Below are 26,429 nucleotides of genomic sequence, written 5' to 3'. Positions count from 1 at the left end.
TTTTAAAGAATTTATTTGCAAATCATGGTGGAAAATAATTAATTAGTCAATACCAAAAGTTCATCTCAATACTTTGTTTTGTACCCTTTGTTGGCAATAACGGAGGCCAAACATTTTCTTTAACTCTTCACAAGCTTGTCACACACTGTTGCTGGTATTTTGGCCCATTCCTCCATGCAGATCTCCTCTAGAGCAGTGATGTTTTTCCCTCGATCTGGGGCTCCATGCAAAATCTTACCGCGTGGCGTCAAAATGATAACAACAACGGTGAGCAAAAATCCCAGAGCCACATGGGGGGACCTATTGAATGACATACAGAGAGCTGGGACCACAGTAACAAAGGGTACTATCAGTAACACAATGCGCCGCCAGGCACTCAAATCCTGCAATACCAGACGTGTCCCCCTGCTGAAGAAAGTACACGTTCAGGCCCGTCTGCGGTTCGCTCGAGAGAATTTGGATGATCCAGAAGAGGACTGGGAGAATGTGTTATGGTCAGATGAAACCAAAATAGAACTTTTTGGTAGAAACACAGGTTCTCGTGTTTGGAGGAGAAAGAATCCTGAATTGCATCTGAAGAACACCATACCCACTGTGAAGCATGGGGGTGGAAACATCATCCTTTGGGGCTGTCTTTCTGCAAAGGGACCAGGACGACTGAGCTGTGTAAAGGAAAGAATGAATTGGGCCATGTATCGAGAGATTTTGAGTGAAAATCTTCTTCCATCAGTGTTGGATCTAAAGCACCTTCTTCAATTTAGCTGTTGACCCAGAGCAAGGTGACAAAGGTAGGAGACAAGGAGGCAGGAGGCAGAGAGTGGACTTTTACCAACTGCTGTTTGGGGAGAGGTCTGAGATCGGGCAACGTGACTAAGAGCGTCTCATCGAAGTCTCTCTCAGAGCTCCCCGCGCTGCTGACTTTTATTGAGGGCTTGTTGCTGGGCAGAATATAGTTACAACACTGTTGTCCAACGTGGCAGTTTCGATCGGGCAAGTTCCTTATTCTAGTCATTGATTGAATAAACAGTCACACTCATTAATTAAATTAACAGTCACACTCTTGAGCGAGCAAGATAACTTTGTTTTGAACACACATTTGCACTCGAAGTAGCTTGGTGGAAAAGTACTGAGACGTTGTGTGATGAATCAACATATGTGTGTGTATCTATCAGCAGAATGTGAGCAATTGCCAGTAATAAAAATGTAAGCACATGATTATGGGCTAAAACTGTAGTCTTCATAATAGCTTGGGAGAGCACGTATTATAGCTGTGGCAAACTTGTATAACCCGCAGAGTATAATGGTCATACAATCAAGCATATCTTACAATCAGCAAGGGCATTGAAGATGAGACATGGCTGGGTCTTTCAGCATGACAATGATCCCAAACACACAGCAAGGGGCAACAAAGGAGTGGCTTCGTAAGAAGCATTTCAAGGTCATGGAGTGGCCTAGCCAGTCTCCAGATCTCAACCCCATAGAAAATCTGTGGATGGAGTTGAAAGTCCGTGTTGCTAAACGACAGCCCCAAAACATCACTGCTCTAGAGGATATCTGCATGGAGGAATGGGCCAAAATACCAGCAACAGTGTGTGAAAAGCTTGTGAAGAGTTACAGAAAACGTTTGGCCTCCGTTATTGACAACAAACGGTACATAACAAAGTATTGAGATGAACTTTTGGTATTTGGTCAATACTTATTTTCCACCATGATTTGCAAATGAATTCTTTAAAAATCAAACAATGTGATTTTTCTGTTTTTTTTCCCACATTCTGACTCTCATGGTTAAGGTTTACCCATGTTGACAATTACAGGCCTCTTTAATATTTTCAAGTGGGAGAACTTGCACAATTGGTGGTTGACTAAAATACTTATTTGCCCCACTGTACATCTTTAACTTTTGTTGGAGTGGCTCACAGCCAAGTGTGTGAGATAATGGTCGTCATTTAGAAAAGGGTGGTGAACCGTCGACTGGTCTGAAAAGAGATCCTGCCCCAAGTGGAGGAGTTTAAGTATCTTGGAGTCATATTTGTTAGAGCAAGGCAAAAAAGGTGCATGAGACCATCAGGTAGATTGCTGCAGAGTGTGCAATAATGTGGACTGCAGAGTAAAGGCCAAGTCCGATGAGGCAGCTAGGCAATAGGATGAGTTGTTCTTGGCAACCCTCACTGGGAGGAGGCTCCTGGAAAGACCCAGTGATGTTGCTTTGCTGTCCTGGAGACCTCTTGGGATCCCTCCAGAAGATCAGGATGAACAAAGTGGCTGGGGAGGGGGAAGTTTGGGCTTACCTATTTAGGTTGATATGCATCTGATTCCAGATAAGTGCAAGAAAATGGATTTATGTAAAGAGTGAGGTAGGCCTAAACGATATATTGTTTGAACAGCGTCATCGTGATGTGCAGATGTGCAATACTCGTATCGCAAGGACGTGCAATATTTTGTTTGAACATGTAAAAAGTTTTCTACTTCATGCTCGTACAGCGCCATAAATTCACTCATGCTTTGACGCTCACCCTGCCAAGAGCACCCCCTGACTTACACAATGAATGAGTTGTCTTTGACCGTGGAGCGAGTGAGTCTTCCATCGCCAGATCAAAGCTACAAACCTATCAATCATCGTTTAACTTTAAGCATTGGAAGAAAAGGTTTGGTCGGACTGCTTAGCTCAGGTGCTAATTAAGATGACCCCCTCTTTTTCAAGACTCAAGTTTGAAAAAAGACTTTTTGAACACCAAATTAATTTTTATACAGAAAGTAATTCCAGTACATCTGATAAAAAAAAGATCATAACAATATATCTGAGAGAAAAAGCATGTTATTTTGCCTCATTCAAATGTTAATATCTGAACTTTTAAATATGTAAACTAAAGTGCAATCACATTTGTAAATGAATGGCTTCTGGTTTTTGAAATGTAAATAAACCAATGTATTGTGATAAAACAACAAAATTGCAATAACTGCATTAACCATCAAAGTGAAGTCTAACTGTAACTGTAGTCTTGAAACAAATCTGAATAAGGAAAAACATTGCAATAAAATAATGCAAACTGGTTAAACTTGAGTAGCTGAGATCTGTCATGACAGAACATTAATCCTCGCTATCTAGCGTCGTGAATGGGTATAGTGTCTAGACCGCAAATATAAGACGACCCCATCTTTTCAATCTTATTTCAATGCAAAAAACCACCGTCTTATATTCGGGCCAATACGGTATATGATGAAAAATTTAGTTTCCCACGAAAGTGATCATTCACCGGCAGCTCTGTCAATGAAAATGATTGAACACCGTCACTGTGAGTTAATCGAAACCTTTATTTTCCACAAATAAAAATCTCAAAATGGGAAAACCGTTTAACACCCTGCCTTTGATTTAAAAAAAAAAAAAAAGGCAACACATCTGGTTTCACTGGACTTAAGATTTTTTAAAATATAAAATTTAAAGATGTCCCGATCGATCGGCGATCGGGTCCGATCACGTCATTTTCAAAGTATCGGAATCGGCAAAAAAATATCGGACATGCCTTTTTTTAATATATATATATTATTTAATCAAATCGTTTTCTAATTGTATTTCACGTTACAGACAAAATGTCTTACACTCATCCAGAGTCTTTAGTTTTGGCTTAAAGTAGGACTGTCAAATTGATCGCGTTAACGGCAGTAATTAATTTTTTAAAAATTAATCACGTTAAAATATTTAATGCAATTAACGCATGCGCTGCACGACCCACTCATGCATTGTCGCGTTCAATCTATAAAGGCGCCATTTTACCTATATATATAGAGCTAAAAGGCAGTGTAAAATGAGCAGAGTGAATTTAGGCTGTCTTTGAAGCCTTTATTTAATTGGCTAAAGCCTAATCCCCCTCTCAACAATTAAAAATATCGTGGGAAGCAATGTGGGGAAGAAAGGTAGTAGTTGATCTTTTTCTTAACACCATATGTTATTTCTCAACGCAGAGAAGATACAGTATATCAATTGGTGTCACTACGCACAGTCATGGTTGCACTTCCCATCATGCATTTGGGCAGAACAGTTAAATGGCTACAGTATCATTTACTGAAAGCTCAACAAATACACTAGATGGCAATATTTAGTCACAATATACAAAGTCACATTTATCCTTTAAGAATTACAAGTCTTTTTATCCGTGGATCCCTCTCACAGAAGGAATGTTAATGATGTAAATGCCATCTTGGGGATTTATTGTCATAATAAACAAATACAGTACTTTTGTACTGTATGTTGAATGTATATATTCGTCCGAGTTTTATTCATTTTTTTCTTAATGCATTGCCAAAATGTATATGATCGGGAAATATTATCGGGAATGATTGGAATTGAACCGGGAGCAAAAAAATAAATCAGATCGGGAAATATCGGGATCGGCAGATACTCAAACTCAAACGATCGGGATCGGATCGGGAGCAAAAAAACATGATCGGAACAACCCTAATAAAATTTGCTTGCTGTCCATACCGGAACTTCCAGAAAACATTCCTTTCTCAACTTCTCCTCTGAGCACACATTGTTCAGATTGGTCCTACTTCTGACATCAATGTTACTAAGCTCTCATAAGATCTGCTGAGGTCTTAGGTGACTTCAAGTGTGAAGGAGTTTTAAAGTTTTGCCCAACTTTAGGGGTATTCGACTGTGGACGTTCCACACCGCAGTCTTAAAATGACTCAAGCAGTAACTGTGTTGATTTCTCAAATTATGTTGATGGTAACAGGGGAAGAGCAATGATTGGCTCATATGGAAAAAGTCTTATTGTGGACCAAGAAGACGTGATAATGGGTCACTGTGCCATTTTAGTTAAGATTATTCATTACATTATAATACATCCTTATGGGGCCACAGCAGGGCAGGAGTGGGACTCATTTTCAGCCAGGGATATTCATGCCTCAGGCCAGCCCACTTTGTATTATTTGAAATAGGAATGTCCCGATGTTTTTGCACCGGAGTCCGAGTCACCTGTTGAAACAAGAGTTGAATTGAAACAAGGTAAGTATGTGATAATATCTCGTTAAAATCAATGTGTCTTTAACTCATTCACTCCCAGCCATTTTCAGCGGAGCAAGGCCCTTCGCTCCCGGCTGTTTTACTGGATTTTCACTGATTTTGCAAGGCCCACAGAAAATTGTGTTCTATTGCTATATGAACATGGAACCCCCCAAAAGAAAGATTAGACTCTCTTCTTTAAGCAGAAAAAAAAGTTAAAATCTTTTTCCATTCTTTAGAAATCAGCATTAGAAAATAGTTTAGTTTGAGCAATTTTCCAATTTCTGATGAAAAAACAGAAAATGAGCTTTTTGTAAACGCAAAAATATCAAACATAACTTTGACTTTAACACGGCTATTTTTTTGCTTCAGTTACATCCCAAACATCTGAATAATGTTTTCCTTTTACAAAATAACATGAACAACCAGACAAATAGAGCTTTTGATAGCAAAGTAACAATTTATTCACACTTACCTAACTGAGAGATGACGTTTGGTGGCTGCGACAGCAGTTAAACTTTTCCCTCATTGCCGACTGTCTCTAAAAGATGGATGGGTTCTGCTAAGTTACTAGCACTACTGGTTGAATCGGGTTGGGGGAGGTCTTACGAAATGCGCTACTGCCCTCCAGTGGCCAGTTTTATTGCTTTAAAATTGGTTTTGAGCTTTGTTTTTTGTTTCGGAGATAGATCAGAAGCTATAGACCCTACTCACCTACGTCACAAAATGGGCGTGTCGCCGTTTCCGGCCGCCATATTGTACCTATTTTTTAGACCTATTCTCATTGTTTTCAATTAGTCGAGCAAGTTATAGAGCAATTCATGGAAGCCCCGGTGTTATCTGACGCTGTAAACTCATTGGATGCGTTGCATAAAAGGCGTTACGTGGAAAAGCTTCACTTTATCCATTCGCCAGATCCGTATTTGATGCCTAAATCGATGGTTTTCGACCTGCTGGGTTCACCGTCTTTGCCTGACATCTGCTATCCTGATATTTACAACTATCTTGTCCACACAAAATCAGCCTATTCTCACGAAAGTTTGAAAAACTTTAAGAGCTTGGAGGCTTATAAATGCTACGTTGCTGGTTGGGTGAAACAGGTCCTCGTACACGAAAATTTGGCAGGAATCTTGTGCTCGGAAGGTGAGTTACGAAATTTGCAATTCAAAATCTTTTGTTCTTGCTAACATCCACTGTCAAGTCTAATGTATTTCATGTCATTTGTCAATGGAGCAAGGGCTTTTAATGTTTATATGGTTTAGCGATAGCACTCTCACTACATACATATATAATATGTAATAAATATGAAGTGCGATAGCAGTACTCCAGATTGTCCCTAGTTGAATTTATTTTTTGGCTTTTGACCTCAATAGTGAAATTGTAAATTAATTGTATGACAACTGTCTGATTATCCCCTTATAATTATATATTTTCAGGTAGTTCATTCACAACGTCTGAGTGTATGTTGTCGGCGATTAGCCTAGCAATGATCTTAATTGTGGTTGTCAGCCCAAAACCCTCTAAATATATATTAAATGCATCTTACCAGATATAAAATGACTACTACATAATCTGTGGTAGTCGTTTGGAGCCCAGTTTTCTAGTCGAATTGCAGCAGTCAATCTCGGTCTCCTCTTCGGGTCTCTCAGAATACGGTAAAACTTCAAGTCTCTCCGTCTATCTTCTCTGTTTTGGCAACCGACCGCCACACACGACTTCACCATTTTGATTATTAATGTTAACGAGCAGAAAAACACGCCATAATAGGAGGAATTTACGAAGCGCTAATGCATTAACATGACGAGTATACGGACAACATGGCGCGGGGGCGTGGCTGTGACGTCACATGAGTAGGGTCTATAGATGCTTCGTGTAAAAAAAACAAAAAAACGCAAAAGACTAGAGGTGTGCATCGGCACTGCCCTCACGATTCGATTCGATTACGATTCGGAGGGCCACCATTCGATTCGATTCGATTCACAGGGTCACGATTCGATTCGGTTTGATTCAGCAACGCATCGCGATGCATTAAAATTCTAAAGCAAAGCATATTTTTCGTGAATCATGAGGCAACACAAGCGTTCAGACATTAAACAACTTTTTATTGGCTCATGTGTCACTCCTGGTTGAAGTCAAATGAAAATAAAAAAAACAGATCACAGCATTTAATTTGTGCTTTGAATGAGACCAGGGCTTTCGCTTTTTTTATACACAGTAGCAGCCTTTCACACAGTGCAACAGCTGAACACCTGTGCAAAATCAGTAATAACAGTCACTGTATTTTAGTCACAAAAAACCATCAATAAAAAATTCAAGTAAATATTAAAGAAAACGACAAAGAAAATATTGTAGTGCAGCAGCATCTTTATCGCAATATCAATCCAGGGATCAGTTCAGTTGCAAACAAAACATCAACTAAATTGCAATGTAGAGCAAAAGTAAAATGTAGGCCAAGCCCACTATATATGTGCAATAGAGGTTAGATCGGGCCTAAAAAATCCAGTCCGACACGACACGACCCGCTGGTATTGAAGGCCGACCTGGCCCGAGCCCGATCAATTAACTAGATTTGCAGGCCTAGCCTGAAAAACCCGAAATTTTTTTGTTTTTTTGTTGGAGTGACGCGAAAAAGAAAAAAAAAAAAACGCAGCAGCAGCAATTTATTTTATTTTCTTCGAGTTGGCAGAAAAAAGTTTTCTTAAAAAAAACAAAATCTCGACCACTCCTCGATGTCTGTGATATCTGCATCGCGACCCTTGTTATATGACCATGTTTCACCCATAAAATCCCCCAAATTTCCGGCTATGACCATTCACAGTTGTGTCTTGACACTCAGTGATAAATGCTACATGGAGTTTTTGGATTGAAACTAGGTAAGTACGCGATAATATCTCATTAAAGTCACGGCGTCTGTAATTCTGCTCTCGCGTGCTCTCACCTCCAGATAGGGTCTTGCTGTTTAAAAAAAAAAAAAATAATTTTTTTTAAATGCCCTCCTGTTCAAAATTTTTCTTCACCCAGAAAATTGAGATTTTAAGCTTTCCAATGATGTATCACACGTGCATATCGGACAATTTTGAAAGTTGGCCAAATTGGGGCTCTCAGAGCGGAACTTCAAGTCACTTGAGATATATTCTGTAAAATAATTTGTTGGAATGGAAAGATAAGACACAAGATGGATATATACATTCAACATACGGTACATAAGGACTGTAGTGGGCATTTCACTCTACTGTCATTTAAATCTGTCTATGCTGTCCTCACTCCGAAGCGTCTACTTTTTCTAAAGCTAGACAGCTAGTGAACGACGCCTTAATAATCAGACTTCTTCCTTTTCCATCTGATTTATTAATAAAATGGCCTCAAACCACTGTCCTCTTTAGACCGTAGTGAAACTGCAAAAAAAAGTATACAAGCATTGCATCAGCAACAACGTTAGCTCAGCACGCTATACAGGTACACTAAACATAAACAAAAAGCGTCTCATACAAAAAATAAAACATTTCGCTTACTAACATAATATGTACATTCTTTACAACAACCATACTTACGGACAAATCTTGTCCAAGGATCATATAAGCACAACATTACAACGTAGGCGTCAGCCCGAGACGTCGTGCAACCATATTAAACTGGCAAGAAAGCAATAAACCATGTCGCAAAGCGACCACAAGAGTTCGCTGTTAGACAGCACAAAAAACCTTGCTGTAAAACTTACCAAAAGGCAGAATACTGTCTGAGCGGGACATGTGCGTTAATTGCGTCAAATATTTTAACGTGATTAATTAAAAAAATAATTACCACGCGTTAACGCGATAATTTTGACAGCCCTAATATATATATATATATATATATATATATATATATATATATATATATATATATATGTATATATACACAGTGGGGAGAACAAGTATTTGATACACTGTTAATGGGAAAACCCATTGGCAGTGTATCAAATACTTGTTCTCCCCACTGTATATATATATGTGTATATATATATATGTAATATATATATATATATATATATGTAATATATATATATATATATATATATATATATATATGTGTGTATATATATATATAAATATATATATATATATATTTTTTTTAAAGACTGCCCACAAGGTCTCATGTCTTGTTTCTTGTCCATGTGATTACCCCTTGATTTCACCTGTTGTTGCCTGCTCCTTTTGTCTTGACCAATCGGCTGCCTCTTGTCTCAACCACCTGTATCTCATGATCTCGTTACCCCTTGTCTGTGTATTTAAGCTCCCAGTGTATGTTCACTTCTTGTTGCGTCATTGTCGGTCTATCCCATGATTGTCAATATCTACGTCTCAGCCCTCATGTTCCTGCATTCCCTGTTTGAGTAAGTTTTGATGCTTTTTGTTTGATCCCCTGGCCTTTTGTTTGTACTTTGTGTTTTTGTTCATTATCATTTAACCATTTTTTAGTTCACTGCCCCCCGGCTTGCCTCCCAGCTGTTTTCCCTGCGTTTGGGTCCGCCTCATCCATGAAACCTGACACAGGGACAGCGGTAACAGTGTGTACTGTAAGTAATACTCATTGTCATTATTGAATACCAAACAAACATTTTTAATAGAATTAAAAATGTCTAAAACTCGGACCGGCCCACCTGGATTCGTTCCGATCCTTCCGGTTAGCCACTCCGGGCCTAGGCCACAGTACTGTCTTTTATGAGGTGTCATGAAATCTGTAAGAAAGGAAGAAAAAAATCAAACTAGGCCTGCAAGCAGGACTGAACGGGCCCTCGCACTTTGGCGCAACTCAGACGGTACGCAGGTCAGGGTGGTGGCAGATCGTCTCCCTCTCATCATCTCCTGATAACTTTCTCAGAACTCACCTCTATTTTGGGGGATTACAAATACATTCACACACTTAGGTGAAAAATCCGCTACTGAAGACAATCATACGAAAAAGGAGGCGCTACTGAGCTGTGCAGCCACGCCTATATTCAAAACCAAAATGAATCTTCCAATTGGGCCAATTTGACCAAGTGTGCCAAATTTTGTGGGCATACAGGCTGCCCAAGTCCCTGAAAAAATCTACTTCCTATTAATGACGAGCAAAGGGTTGTCACGGCAACACAGATATTTGGACATGGGCCTTCAATTGTAGTCTTACAAAAGGTCTTGAAACTATAGTGACCAACCTGAAAAGAACTGGACATGTATAAGTTAAATGAGTGACTTTGTTGCCACTAGTTGGCGCTACAGAGTTGATGCAAATGACCCCTACAGGACCCTTCAGGGTACGACTCTTTGGCGCAGATATGTTGTATGTCTGCCAAGTTATGACTGTTCAGGATTTGTGGCGAGACGACATGGCGACAGTCATTTTCACACTCCGGTTTGGACCCCTCTGCTTTGATGAAAATATTTTTCATCAGGCACCTGAACACGTCTTAAGGCTTCCCTGAAACAGGTTTGAGGTCAATAGGTCAGTTTTTTTCCTTTGGTGGAGGAGCCTGTCTCTTAAAGGCATTTCCTGTTCCCACTAGGGGACGCCGGGCCTACTGGGTAGTATTTCAATGCAGTCGTGTTCAGGCTGGGATACCTCACATACTGTACATGCCAGATATGAAAAAGATTGAACGTTGTATGAGGGAGTTATTAGTCATTTTCTGAATTTGGTGTTTTGCCCCAAAAAATGGCTTTGGCACCCTGCCCAGGTCAGGCCAGTGAATGAAAACTCAGTTTTGAGAATCTAAGGTCTCATATGTCTCATGAACATTCTCACCAATTTTGAGGAGGATCCAACTAACACTCTAGGCACCAAGGTTTCCAATGTGCACCCTGATAATCGATAAAAATTTCATTCACACCAAAATACCCGATTTCCTGTTGGGTTTAGAATATGGGTGCATGGGACTTTTTGGAGCAGTTTTGCACAATGTATTGACTCCCCAAATTTCATCGCTCTACATTGAAAAAACTTAAATGGAGAGTCCTTTTTTAAAAATTCAAAGGGGCGCCACTGAGCTATTTTGTTACATTTTTTTTTCGCAACGTTGCAAAATAATCACAATTTACGCGAAGCCGCATGTATGTGCAAATTGGCCATTTTAATTTGCCAAGGAGAACAAATAATAACTAGGCCTGCAAGCAGGACTGAACGGTAGTGATGTTATGCTCGAAGCAGACGCCCGGGAAAAGTGTCAAGTGCTCGCGGCAAAAGTGTCACAAATCAGTCGTCCCGATGTTTCGCTGGATCCGGTGGAACAGCTCTGGACGTCACGCTCGAAGCAGACGCCCGACAAGTGTCGAGCGCTTGCAGCAATAAGTATCCCGACACTTTGTACCGATGGGGGGAAGAATAAAGAATAAATTTCAGGCTAGGGGTCGAACCCACTACTGCTCGCACATCAAAGTATATACTGTAACCACCATACCACCCACAGGATTCAATGTTCAGATGACACTTGGTCATTTGGTTATATGAAAATTCAATATATTTTTGTCCAGAAGATGTCACCACACTGAATTGTGTCAAGTGCCTCGTAACACTGAACCATTTCAACACATTGCTTGATATTGATTTACTGCTTCAGAAAGCCTTGGTTTCTCCATCACAACTGAACTGGCCCTTGCAGTTTGGCGCAACTCAGACGTCACGCAAACTCGGATGGCATGCAGGTCAGGGTTGTGGCACATCACCCCCCCCCCCCATCATCTCATGAGAACCTAACTGGCTCGAAACTCTCCTCTTTTTTGGGGGGGTTAAAAATTCATTCACACACCTGGCAGAAAAAAAACCTATTGAAGAGGGTCCTACAAAAAAGGAGGCGCTACTGAGCTGTGCAGCAGTGCCCTTATCAAAAACCAAAATGTATTCGCTCTACGTTAAAAATAAACCTAATAGGAGAGGCCTTTTTAAAAAATTCAAGGGGGTGCCACTGAGCCGTTTTGTTAAGTTTTTTTGGAGGTTGCAAAATTAAAAATATGTACACCAAGCTGCATGTATGTGCAAATTTTGGTGATTTTTCCAGCTTGTTCAAGCCTCAAATTCTGCTGCCAATAGTTGGGGCTACAGAGTTGATGCAAATGACTACGACAGGACTCTTCAGGGTAAGACGGTGACCAAGCACCGGAAGTTTGGTGCAGATATCTTGTATATCTGCCAAGTGATGACTGTTCAAAACTTGTGGTGAGACAAAATGACTACAGTCATTTTTACTTTCCTGTTTGGACCCCTCCGCTTCAACGAAACCTCAATATTTTTCATCAGGCACCTGAACACATGTCTTAAGGCTTCCCTGAAACAGGTTTGAGGTCAATAGATTTTTTTTTCCCTTGGGGGAGGAGCCTGTCTCGTAAAGAAGGCATTTCCTGTTCCTACTAGGGGACGCCAGGCCTCATGGGTAGTATTTCAATGCAGTCGTGTTCAGGCTGGGATGCCTCATGGGTAGTATTTCAATGCAGTCGTGTTCAGGCTGGGATACCTCACATACATGCCAAATATGAAAAAGATAGTTGAAAGTTGTATGAGGGAGTTATTAGTCATTTTCTGAATTGGGTGTTTTGCCCAGAAAATGGGCGACTTTGGCACCCCGCCCAGGTCAGGCCCGTGAATGAAAACTCAGTTTTGACAACATAAGATCTCATATGTCTCATGAACATTCTCACCAATTTTGAGGAGCATCCAATTAACACTCTAAGCATCAAGTTCTCAAATGTGCACCCTGTTAATTGATGAAAAAATCACATTCAATCCAAAATTTGAATATGGGTGCAAGAGACTTTTTGGAGCAGTTTTCACAATGTATCAATTCCCCAAATTTCATCGCTCTATGTTGAAAAAAACCTAAATGGAGAGGCCTTTTTTAAAAATTCAAGGGGGCGCCACTGAGCCATTTTGTTACATTTTTTCGCAACGTTGCAAAATAATCGCAATTTACGCGAAGCCGCACGTATGTGCAAATTTTGGTGAGTTTTCGAGCATGTCGAGGAGAAGAAATAATGACTAGGCCTGCTAGCAGGACTGAACGGGCCCTCGCAATTTGGCTCAACTTGGATGTCACGCAAACTTGGACGGCACGCAGGTCAGGATTGTGGCAGATCATCCACCTCTCATCATCTCATGACAACCTAAGTTGCAGGAAACTCACCTCTTTTTTGGGGGGATTAAAAATTTATTCACACACCTAGAAAAAAAAAACTCTATTGAAGAGGGTCCTACAAAAAAGGAGGCGCTAATGAGCTGTGCAGCCATGCCGTTATTTAAAACCATAATCTACATTGAAAAAAGCCTAATAGGAGAGGCCTTTTAGAAAAATTCAAGGGGGCACTACTGAGCCATTTTGTTAAGATTTTTTTGAGAGGTTGCAAAATTATCGAAATTTATGCCTCATATGTCTCACGGACAGTAGCGCATTTATCTGCATGGGTACCATGCCCAAAGCACTTTACATTAGCACACACATTTTACCTGTTCACGCACACATTCACACACCAAATGGGGCTGCTGCCATGCAAGGCGCTGTCAACCCATTGGAGGCAAATCAGGGTTCAGTGCCTTGCCCAAGGGCACTTCGACAGTGGGCAGTCGTAGCCGGGAATCGAACCGTTACGGTCCAAAAACAACTCAAGCTACCTACTGCGCCAAGGCCGCCCTCATAAACATTCTCACCAATTTTGAAGAGGCTCCAACTAACACTCTAGGTCTCAAATGTGCACCCTGTTAATCTCTAAAAAATTCACATTCAATCCAAAATACCAGATTTCCTTTTGGGTTTGGAATATGGGTGCAAGACACTTTTTGGAGCAGTTTTACACAACTTATCCACTCCCCAAATTTCATCACTCTGTTGAAAAAACCCAAATGGAGAAGCCTTTTTTTTTTTTAATTCAAGGGGGCGCCACTGAGCCATTTTGTTAAGATTTTTTGAGCGTTTGCAAAATTATTGAAATTTACGCCTCATATGTCTCATGAACATTCTCACCAATTTTGAGGGGGATCCAACTAACACTCTAGGTCTCAAATGTGCACCCTGTTAATCTCTGACAAATTCACATTCAATTCTAAATACAAGATTTCCTTTTGGGTTTGGAATATGGGTGCAAGAGACTTTTTGGGGCAGTTTTGCACAACGTATCCACTCCCCAAATTTCATCGCTCTGTTGAAAAAACCCAAATGGAGAGGCCTTTTTTAAAAATTCAAGGGGGCGCCACTGAGCCATTTTAAGATTTTTTGAGAGGTTGCAAAATTATCGAAATTCACGCCTCATATGTCTCTTGAACATTCTCACCAATTTTGAGGAGGATCCAACTAACACTCAAGGTCTCAAATGTGCACCCTGTTAATCTCTAAAAAAAAATTCACATTCAATCTAAAATACCAGACTTCCTTTTGGGTTTGGAGTATGGGTGCAAGAGACTTTTTGGAGCAGTTTTGCACAACGTATCCTCTCCCCAAATTTCATCGCTCATGTTGAAAAAAAACCAAATGGAGAGGCCTTTTTCAAAAATTCAAGGGGGTGCCACTGAGCCATTTTGTTAATTCTGCAACCTCTCAAAAAAATCTTCTAGAAATTTACGCCTCATATGTCTCATGAACATTCTCACCAATTTTGAGGAGGATCCAACTAACACTCTAGGTCTCAAAAGTGCACCCTGTTAATCTCTAAAAAAAAATTCACATTCAATCTAAAATACCAGACTTCCTTTTGGGTCTGGAATATGGGTGCAAGAGACTTTTTGGACCAGTTTTGCACAATGTATCCACTCTACAAATTCCATCGCTCTATGTTGGAAAAAAAAAAACCCTAATGGAGAGGCCTTTTTTAAAATTTCAAGGGGGTGCCACTGAGCCAGTTTGGCTAGGTTCATACTACAGGTCTTAATGCACAAATCTGATTTTTTTGGCGTGCCCGTTCAGACTGCCTTTGTCCATTGAGACCATTCAAGTATTACGCATGCGCACTAATTCGCAGTCCGACATGCGCTGAGCAAGACGACCCGCATGCGCAGAAGCATCAAAACAAATGACCACACATGCTGGCTGTCATCTGTCATTCCAGGGATATCATATTTGGCTTTTTAAAAAGAGGACACAAATAACAGACATAAATAATCCCAATTTAGGTTTATATTCAAAGTATATGGATCAATAGCATGCATGCACTGTCCGTGCATGTCATACACACATACGGGCAGTTTGCCCCGACTCTTGGCCGTGTAAGCAATGTTGAAATATTGCTTATATGGAGCTGACAGAAAACCGATCCTTCTCAGGTTTATCCTCATCCCATTTTTTTTTTTTTTTTTTTTTTGAGATTTTTTCCCGATCGATCGGGATCACGTCATTTTCAAAGTATCGGAATCGGCAAAAAAATATCGGCCATGCCTTTTTTTAAGATGGATATTTTTTTTTTTTAATTGAATCGTTTTCTGATTGTATTTAACGTCACAGACATAATGTGTTACACTCTTCCAGAGTCTTCAGTTTAGGCTTAAGGTAGGGTTATCAAATTGATCCCAATAACGGCGGCAATTAATTAAAAAAAAAAAAAACTGTCATGTTAATTTTTTTTTTTTTTTTTTTTTAAAACCTGTCCTGTTCAGCTGTTTGACACAGAGAATGGAAGTCTAAGTGCCCAGATTCTGAACAGTTTTAATGTTTCACATTGACAGTCTGACATACTCCCATTGTGATCATTCAAAATACCTTTTTATTATGACAAAGCAGCGAACAGGAAGGGATTATGGGGGGACAGAAGAAAAGAAATACAGGAGAAGAAGGAAAAGAAACACATACACAAACAACAACAAGAAATACATTGAACATCTAAACAAGTTACTAATATGCTGGTGCTATCGTCAGCGAGATGTATTTCCGGTTTACACCAAGTGGGGGCCTATTGGCCAGTGAAAGAGGAGAATGGGGGTGGGGGTGTCTATAAGCCTATAAGCTAAGTGATTGAAAGGGGTAGAGTGTACACAAATCAGTTCTGTGATCTAGAACCCAGTAATCGTGTGAATCTCCTATGAGCGTAAGCCCGTTGGCAACCAACCCTACGCCGCCGCATCGCCAATCCCGGCACCGGGACCCCCAACCCGAGCATGCCCTACCACATCCAGCAGCACGCAGGCCCCACCGGGCGCGTGACAGCCACGCAGACGGGCGGAGAAGCCGCGCGGGCGCCAACCCAGGGCCACGGCACCCGCCCAGCCAGCCCGGGCAGGGAGGGCGGGCGGGGGGGTGGGGGGCCATGTGCAGCCCATCCCTCCTCCCGCAGCCCAGCAAAGGAGCCATCGTCCCCCCCCCCCCGGGACCCAGGGTGGTCCCCCGGGCTACCCGCGCACCCATCAACCGGCCTTCAGGGATGGCAGGAGGGGACGCACCACCAACCCCACGCCTACACCCACCCCCGCCCGCCCACCCGGGCCACCAGCCACAGCCGCAGCCCCCCAACCGACACGGCACGCCACGGGACCCCCAGCGGCCCACCAAGCCCCAGGCAAGGCAGGGTCGCCCGCCGGTGCAGGCGACACCCCGCTGATACACCGGCGCCCAGCCAGCGACCCGCGACGGAGCGCAGGGCGGATGCCCAGCCAGAGAAGAGAGGGGAAGGCGGAGGCAGTCATGTTAAAAAATTTAACGCTGCATGACCCTCTCATTGTCGCGCTGAAGGGGAAACGATATCGTCATCGCACACACCATATAACTGTTTGCATTAGTCTAACACATATATAGTCTAACACATACATATGGTACAGGTTTTCGTAGGCACCGTCTAACTGTTTGCATTAGGCTAACACACGTAATATAATTAATCAGGAAATGTGTATCATTTTCATATTTACGGTAGGACTACACTACTAATATAAAATAAATAGCACACCATAGTTTAATGAGAAGAAATAGAGATACACAATGCCGTCTTATCGCAAGAGTGACGCACATACTCGGGGAATCTGCTCTCAGCAAACTCCAAGGACAAAGCGCTTTGTCCTAAAACAAGCACCACCAGCCCGGACAGCAAAGTTGATAGCGGGCGTCCCAATCCGCGCACGAACCTAAACCGCCCAAAACCGGCCACAGCGGGGGCGGCCCCAAAGCAACGCCCAGAAACGCCTTCGACGAGACCCGCGTCAGCAAAGACTTCAAAAAGACTGGACACTGAGATAAGACAGATTTTCTTCTGCTCGGAAACATGTAGCCTTGTTTTGGATCCAGAATTGTCCCTCCGTCGTCTGTTTTTGCCTTGTCTTTGACCATTGTCGACGAATAAATTGTCAACCTGTTTTCGGCGAGTGTTCTTCAAGCTTTTGAAACATGGAGTCAGTGTGCAAAGGGTTAACACAGGAATGCGCGGAGTTTAGCTTCCTCCTTAGCCTGGCTCCTCGGGGGAGTCAGCGACGGAGCACATTTCCGTTCTGTTGCCGGCCTCCCCGTGCAGTTTGGGCTGGGAGGACTAAATTCCTTCAGCGCTCAATCTGTAATGACGCTGTTTTACCTAGAGAGATAAAAGGCAGCGCAAAATGAGTAGAGTGAACTTTGGCAGCCTTTGAAACCTTTTATTAAATGGCTAAAGCCTTGCAATCCCTCTCCCTATGATTAGAAATATCATGGGAAGCAATGTGGGGAAGCAAGGTGGCAATTGATCATTGTCTTACCACCCTAAGTTATTTCCCAACGCAGAGAAGATAGAGCAATTGGTAGCACGTTGCACAGTCATGGTTCCACTTCCCATCATGCATTTGGGATGGCCACAGTATCATTTACTGAAAGCTCAACAAATACACTAGATGGCAATATTTAGTCACAATATACAAAGTCACAAGTCTTTCTATCCGTGGATCCCTCTCACAGAAAGAATGTTAATAATGTAAATGCCATCTTGAGGATTTATTGTCATAATAAACAAATACAGTTCTAGGCATCGGAATCGAAATCCGATTCCAATTCGGAACCGGTTCCGAGTGTTTCGAGGCCTCGACATCACAATGAAAAACGATTCCTAAAGGCGCGTATTGCGTCGTGACGTGTCTTGTTGTCCAGATGCATCAAACTAGCATGGCGCCAAGAACCACTCGCTCCAAAGTTTGACTACACTTCACCAGGAAAGATTGTGAAAATGAAAGGTTACGACGGGTAAGCGCGAGCATTGCAGCCATAAACATAACAATGACAGCACGTAGGTTCAAACGCTCGAAAGTGTGTCTTCACTTCACGAGGAAAAAATACAACAAAGCGACTTGCAGTCATTGCAAGGTGGAGATTTGCTGACTTTATTCAACCATCACTTGAAGAGTGAAACTAAGAATAGTAATGAAATAAATCAATTTCGTCCCAAATAACAAACAGGTTTGCATCAACGTAAATCAGCGATGATGAGCTGCTAATTACAGTATGGTTAGCATTCGTTCGCTAGCATTAGCACATCGTTCAAACCACTACACAACTGGATTTAAGTGTCCGATCGCGAGTGGAAACACAACAACAACAACACAAAAGATGATACATACAGGCGTTGCCTCTGTAGATATTAACATTAATAAAGAACGTAGGCTCGTAGAAGTGTTTCCCTCTCTCTCTAACTCGCTCACTCACTTGGATGCGGCCTTTCTTCTTTGGGTGTAAGCGCGCTCTTCTTCACGTGAGCGCGTTCTTCTTCGCGTGAGGAAGTGCAAGGGCGCGCCCACTTGAGCGTGTAAGCGCCACAAAAACTAAAAGGCATGCATTTCAATGTAATGGTTAAATAATACATGTTAACCCAGAAGTTCCCAAACTGCGGCCCGCGGCCCAAATACGGCCCGCCTCTACATTTGGTCTGGCCATTTTGAATTTTTTTTTTCTCAATCGTGTTATTTATTTCCTGGCCTTTTCCTTGAAGAATTCAGAGAGGGTTTTTTGGTTATTATCTATTTAATAGTGTTTTTATTATTAATTATTATTATTATTATTATTATTATTATTATAAAGAATCCAGAAAGGGTTATTTGATTGTGGCTTTCTGAAAAACAATAATTTTTTACATTTATGCACTTCTGCAATCGTCACACTTTTTCTGTTACAAACTGACCCCGGCCCCTCATCAGAGAAGGGAAAAGTTATGTGGCCCTCACAGGAAAAAGTTTGGGGACCCCTGCTTTAACACATATTGCCAAAGGCAGAACAACAACCTATCTGCCAATATATACCAATATTTTTTATTTCTATTAGATAAATGTTTCAGTAAAATGTTTTATCACTTTCTTGTGTATTTGTATGTGTATTTGCAAAATAATCAAAATATACGTGAAGCCGCATGTATGTGCAAATTTTGGCGAGTTTTCGAGCATGTTCAGGCCTCCAAAATTTTCATTTGCCGAGGAGAAGAAATAATAAGAATCAATTTCAATGGCGCTCTCGCACACTTAGTGCTCAGGCCCTAATAAACCTCTTCAGTGCATTTTCATGAGAGTCACAATATTGTGATAAATGCACATATCTGCGATCACAGTTGATATTGGATTATTCAATCAAAGACGTGTGTCTATTTTTTTCCACCTCTAGCTGTATAATGTCACTTGTGTGATAAATGCATAATCTTGTTCCCCCCCCCCTGGGGTTGCTGACTTGCTTGAAGCGTGTGTTGACTGTGCAGACAATCTGTAAGATGGATCTGTTGTTGTTAACTGCATGTGCAATGTTCCTTATAGACGTTCTGTCTCGATCTGTGGTTTATCGGATGATGCGGTCTTCAAGCGGAATTGATACATTGCTCCGGTGTGCTGCGTGGCACTAACCTATGGCGGGGCAAACATGTAAAACAGAGAATCGGATGTTAGTATTTGCATTGCAAAGGGCAGCGTGAAAGCCGATAAATCGGCTCATAATGTGCACTAGTAAAAACATTTAAGGCGATTGCCTTTATATTGTCTACATACGACATTTGTCTGGAATGTCTGGGTAAACACATCTATTTACGTGTGCTTTTTTCACTTCAGTGGAATGCTAATGAGCATGTCTTGCTCGCAATTCATATGCAGATGAGTGCTTTTGATGCTGGGATGCTACAGTGAGCTCTTGCTGCACGCTTGCTTTTGTCTAATAAGGATTCTTTGGCGCTCGCTTTAAGGCTGCCGGGGATGTGCATACAGAGGAGTTGGGTCCCCAGCGCGTCCTGCTGGTAATGAGACTTCAACTCTAAGCATCACTTAGCCTTTCTCTTGAATGTAATAATAAGCTAAAGGTGAATCAGTGCGCATATGGCAGGTTACAGTGACAATACAAAGGTTTCCTTGGAGTCTCGCAACCTGAATGAAAGCTCATTATGATTTGATTGAAATGGGAACTTGCTTCACACATAAATGTGTTCAGAGGTGGGTTGAGTAGCCAAAGATTTTACTCAAGTAAGAGTAGCGTTACTTCTAGGGTTGTTCCGATCATGTTTTTTTTGCACCCCATCCGATCCCGATCGTTTTAGTTTGAGTATCTGCCGATCCCGATATTTCCAGATCCAATTGTTTTTTGTTCGATTCTATTTATCATCATCGGTCATTTAGGACAACATTGGATCATTCAGAGATCCTCACTGAACTTCTGGAGTGAGTTTGCTGCACTGAAAGTAAAGGGGCCGAATAATATTGCACGCCCCACTTTTCAGTTTTTTTATTTGTTAAAAAAGTTTAAATCATCCAATAAATGTTGTTCCACTTCACGATTGTGTCCCACTTGTTGTTGATTCTTGACAAAAAAATTAAATTTCATATCTTTATGTTGGAAGCCTGAAATGTGGCGAAAGGTTGCAAGATTCAAGGGGGCCGAATACTTTTGCAAGGCACTGTATCTTCTCTGCTTTGGGAAATAACTTAGTGTGTTAAGACAAAGATCAATTGTCACCTTGCTTCCCCACATTGCTTCCCATGATATTTCGAGTCATAGGGAGAGGGATTGCAAGGATTTAGCCAATTGATGAAAGGCTCTAAAGGCTGCCAAAATTCACGCTACGCGTTTTGCGCTGCCTTTTATCTCTATATCGGTAAAATGGCGTCATTACAGATTGAGCGCGTCAATGAGTGAGACGGTCGTGCAGCGCATATATTAACCAAGAATTTTGACTTTTTTACTTCCATAGCTATAAAGAATTCAGGGATTTGAGTATTTATTCACAAGAACTTTCAATGCAAAAAGCTTTTCGTCTGTGTTTCCACTCGGTCAGCCTTGACGGAGATAGGCCCCCAATGAATCGGCCCCGCGCCCCATGTCCCGTCTATACATTATGAAGTCTATAAGTATTTTCGTCCAAAAGACTTAAGATGGCTGCCAAAAACAACACTGCTTAGAAGTACTTTATCAAAAAGTTACTCAAGTAAATGTAACAAAGTACATGTAACGCGTTACTACTAGCAGTGCAACTGTTTGCGGTTCAAAGCCGAACCGTACGGTTCGCCCTGTACGGTTCAATACGCCTTTATGAACCGCGCCTTTTTGGTTTTGCAATTAATTTATTCCGAACGCTTGTGGAATGAATTAGTCGAGCTCTGTGTGCCTGTGTGTGACGTGAAGCACAGCTGTGGAGAAATACCCGCCCCGCAAGTAAATGTCCGATCGCTGTCAAGCAGCTGTGTAATAGAAGCAGAAAATCGCCCTCTCTTGCTTACGAGCGAAGTGAAAGTGAAACAAGAAAGAAAACAAAACGCTCTGGCGAGCGGAGGAGTGGAGAGACCGAATTTTGAGGAAGCACCGGCCTCTTTTAAATATGTGGTGTGACAACATTTCGGTTTCCCCATGGACTACAATGTGGAGGGAGATAAAATATTGAGAAAAACGAAAGAAAACAATTTTCAAGCATTGCTCAGCGCTTGTTCCCTATGCTAATGGCAACACTTATAACATGACTCCGGCACCTCAGCCGGTGTTCTGACAAATTTTGCTATTTTTAGACCGTGACGTAGCATCGTAAAGCGGAAGTAAAGCCGAAGTGGGACATTATAGACCCGCCCTCGCATAGACCCAATGTAAAAAGCGCTACTTTTCTCCGGTAATGAACATGCCGATCACGCATTGCTTTTTTGGAACTTGTAGAAACGACTCTAGACATTACGACACATGAAGGCTGTTTTCTTCATACGTTTCCGGAAACAAAAACTTGAGAGGAAAAAATGTGAAGACCGAATCAACTTGCGCGGACTTTAACACCAGCTCGGCAAATCCATTCACGTTTCATATGCAGTAAACATTATGTTGGGTTGGCAAGGTCTTTCAGAGGACAAAGAGGTAAGCCTTTTTTATATCTTTAACTTATTTATTTTTGCGTAACGTTGTGCCGTACTGCTTCTGTCTGACAATGGATGACCTGAAAGGAATTACAATGGTATCTGACTGCCACTGTTACCGTTTCTGTATATATATATATAATACTTTAGTAAGGGGGAAGTGTAAATAAATTATAGGATTAAGATGTGTTATCAATGAAAAAATTAAAAGTGTTTGTTGGCTGTCACTGATTAGCATTTGCGATCGCTACACAAAGCTAACTAAATTACCCCCAAGAACGGTAAGAGACGTAGGACAACCAGAGGATATATATAAAAGACAGGGCTGATGGTAAAGGATAGCTTGTTGGAACAGGAGAATGTCATTGTCAGTCGCGTCGATAAAAAAGCTAAAGCTATGCTTAGGTCGGCTCGTTTTTTTCTCGTCTTTTTCAGGCTTCGACACTAAAGCCATCTCTTTAACTGAACATTTTTATGTTCTTCCACATCTTTGCCAGTGAATTTGGCACCAGGCACATCATTTTCGGAGAGAATTGGGAGGTTTAACTCTGTAAACATCTCCTTCGTACACGATTTCCATTCATTTCCTATTAGGGATAAACGGTGGCTTGTCCTTACTTAGCAGCTAGCAGTAGCTAATGTCATGAATATAAATGAGCGGAAGTGACGTGTTGCTTGTGGTATGCCATTGGTAGCACTACGCACAGGCATGGTTCCACTTCCCATCATGCATTTGGGTTGAATGGCTGCAGTATCATTTACTGAAAGCTCAACAAATACACTAGATGGCAATATTTAGTCACAGTATACAAAGTCACAAGTCTTTCTATCCGTGGAGCCCTCTCACAGAAAGAATGTTAATAATAATGTAAATGCCATCTTGAGGATTTATTGTCATAATAAACAAAGTACTTATGTACTGTCTGTTGATTGTATATATTTGTCCGAGTTTTACTCTTTTTATTCTTAATGCATTGCCAAAGTGTATATGATCGGGAAAAATTATCGGGAATGATTGGAATTGAATCGGGAGCAAAAAAAAGCAATTGGATCGGGAAATATCGGGATCGGCAGACACTCAAACTAAAACGATCGGGATCGGATCAGGAGCAAAAAAACATAATCGGAACAACCCTAATTTTAACAGTCGAAAATGTTTACATTTTAAGTGTTTATTTCACTTTCTTAAAAGCAAAATAAAGGCCGTTTTCAAAAAAAAAAAAAAAAAAAAAAAAATTCATAATGCAAACCGAACCCGAACCGAAACAGTGATCCCAAAACAGATGTTCAAACCGAACCGTGGGCTAACTGAACCGTTGCACCCCTAGTTGATACCCACCCCTGAATGTGTTTTAGAAGAACTTTATTTTTCTTTTTCCTTTTTTTTTGGCTTATTTAATTACATGCAGATGCTGCAGATGCACTACGAGTGTGAAAGCTGCCATAACTGAGCAGAGCTGAAGGCTGAATATGAGATTTTGGAGTCGTGCGGTGATATCCAAGCAGAACTCCATTTGCATGAACCCTGCGGGTAACAAAGAGCTTTCCAAAAAATGACCTCTGTATTGTGTGAACGTCTTTCAATCTGAATCCTAGGAAATTGAGAAAAGGAAAAATAAGAAAAAGGCATCTTTGGCAAGTCTTTTCTTTCTGGGTAACTGCCTAAAATATATCGCATCCTAGATTAGTTGGGATTTGATGTTAGGTGTAGGTGTGCTGGCATAGAAAGTCTGATATGTTTTGTGCATAGCATAAATCTCTGGAATTTGGAGGGAACTGATTCTGCTTGCAGTCTAAATGAGGTTGCACAGAAATAGCAATATGTCATGTCTGCTCTCATAAAGAATGTAGGAAATTGAATTTGACCCCGAGGATGATGAATCTTCTGCATCTTTTTTGTCCCTCTCAGCCGTTTACACCTGTCTTTGCTGCGAGGATGCTTCCATCAGTGCCCAAATCCAATTTCAAATACATTTCTGTTGATCTGTACTCCGGGCGGTAGTGTTGTCTCCTAAAGTGAACTTATGCTCATGTTGACTAAACCATTTTCTATTCTTATTATTTGAAAGAAATCCAGATACATACTGAACACAATACAGCAAGCCTTAAAATGTAATTTACTTCTGTCAATAGAGAAAAAATAAATCATATGTTGCACCTCCCCCACACACAACAGCAACAACACATATCACTGCGTATTATTTCCTATACAGACTAAGCAGGATAAAAAGTCTTACTAAGAGTCTGTCCATAGACTTCATAACCTATTGACATGACACGGGAAACAGGGCCGATTTGTAGGGGTCTATTTTCAAAAACTTCAAATATTTTCAAAACCAAAGCTGCTACCTACCTAAAACCAAAACAGGCACCTACAGTGCCTTGCAAAAGTATTCGGCCCCCTTGAATCTTGCAACCTTTCGCCACATTTCAGGCTTCAAACATAAAGATATGAAATTCATTTTTTTTGGTCAAGAATCAACAACAAGTGGGACACAATCGTGAAGTGGAACAACATTTATTGGATAATTTAAACTTTTTTTAACAAATAAAAAACTGAAAAGTGGGGCGTGCAATATTATTCGGCCCCTTTACTTTCAGTGCAGCAAACTTACTCCAGAAGTTCAGTGAGGATCTCTGAATGATCCAATGTTGTCCTAAATGACCGATGATGATAAATAGAATCCACCTGTGTGTAATCAAGTCTCCGTATAAATGCACCTGCTCTGTGATAGTCTCAGGGTTCTGTTTAAAGTGCAGAGAGCATTATGAAAACCAAGGAACACACCAGGCAGGTCCGAGATACTGTTGTGGAGAAGTTTAAAGCCGGATTTGGATACAAAAAGATTTCGCAAGCTTTAAACATCTCAAGGAGCACTGTGCAATCCATCATATTGAAATGGAAGGAGCATCAGACCACTGCAAATCTACCAAGACCCGGCCGTCCTTCCAAACTTTCTTCTCAAACAAGGAGAAAACTGATCAGAGATGCAGCCAAGAGGCCCATGATCACTCTGGATGAACTGCAGAGATCTACAGCTGAGGTGGGAGAGTCTGTCCATAGGACAACAATCAGTCGTACACTGCACAAATCTGGCCTTTATGGAAGAGTGGCAAGAAGAAAGCCATTTGTCAAAGATATCCATAAAAAGTCTCGTTTAAAGTTTGCCACAAGCCACCTGGGAGACACACCAAACATGTTGAAGAAGGTGCTCTGGTCAGATGAAACCAAAATTGAACTTTTTGGCCACAATGCAAAACGATATGTTTGGCGTAAAAGCAACACAGCTCATCACCCTGAACACACCATCCCCACTGTCAAACATGGTGGTGGCAGCATCATGGTTTGGGCCTGCTTTTCTTCAGCAGGGACAGGGAAGATGGTTAAAATTGACGGGAAGATGGATGCAGCCAAATACAGGAACATTCTGGAAGAAAACCTGTTGGTATCTGCACAAGACCTGAGACTGGGACGGAGATTTATCTTCCAAAAGGACAATGATCCAAAACATAAAGCCAAATCTACAATGGAATGGTTCAAAAATAAACGTATCCAGGTGTTAGAATGGCCAAGTCAAAGTCCAGACCTGAATCCAATGGAGAATCTGTGGAAAGAGCTGAAGACTGCTGTTCACAAACACTCTCCATCCAACCTCACTGAGCTCGAGCTGTTTTGCAAGGAAGAATGGGCAAGAATGTCAGTCTCTCGATGTGCAAAACTGATAGAAACATACCCCAAGCGACTTGCAGCTGTAATTGGAGCAAAAGGTGGGGCTACAAAGTATTAACGCAAGGGGGCCGAATAATATTGCACGCCCCACTTTTCAGTTTTTTATTTGTTAAAAAAGTTGAAATTATCCAATAAATTTTGTTCCACTTCACGATTGTGTCCCATTTGTTGTTGATTCTTGACAAAAAATTAAAATTTTATATCTTTGTTTGAAGCCTGAAATGTGGCGAAAGGTTGCAAGGTTCAAGGGGGCCGAATACTTTTGCAAGGCACTGTACCTTAGACAAATATGAGTCTCCATGAGCAGCGGTATCAAAAAATTGAAAGTTGTTCCCTTATAAAAACCCCATTATTTTTTTTATATAACACAACTTAAAATGGCTTTAAAAAGTCTCAGATTTTACACTAGATGCACAAAAATCACCAACCTATATTTTCAGGATCAATAGCAATATTTAACATATAAGT

This window comes from Corythoichthys intestinalis, chromosome 3 (assembly GCF_030265065.1).
Source record: "Corythoichthys intestinalis isolate RoL2023-P3 chromosome 3, ASM3026506v1, whole genome shotgun sequence".
NCBI lineage: Eukaryota > Metazoa > Chordata > Actinopteri > Syngnathiformes > Syngnathidae > Corythoichthys > Corythoichthys intestinalis.
Note: the sequence above shows the minus strand (reverse complement) of the source record.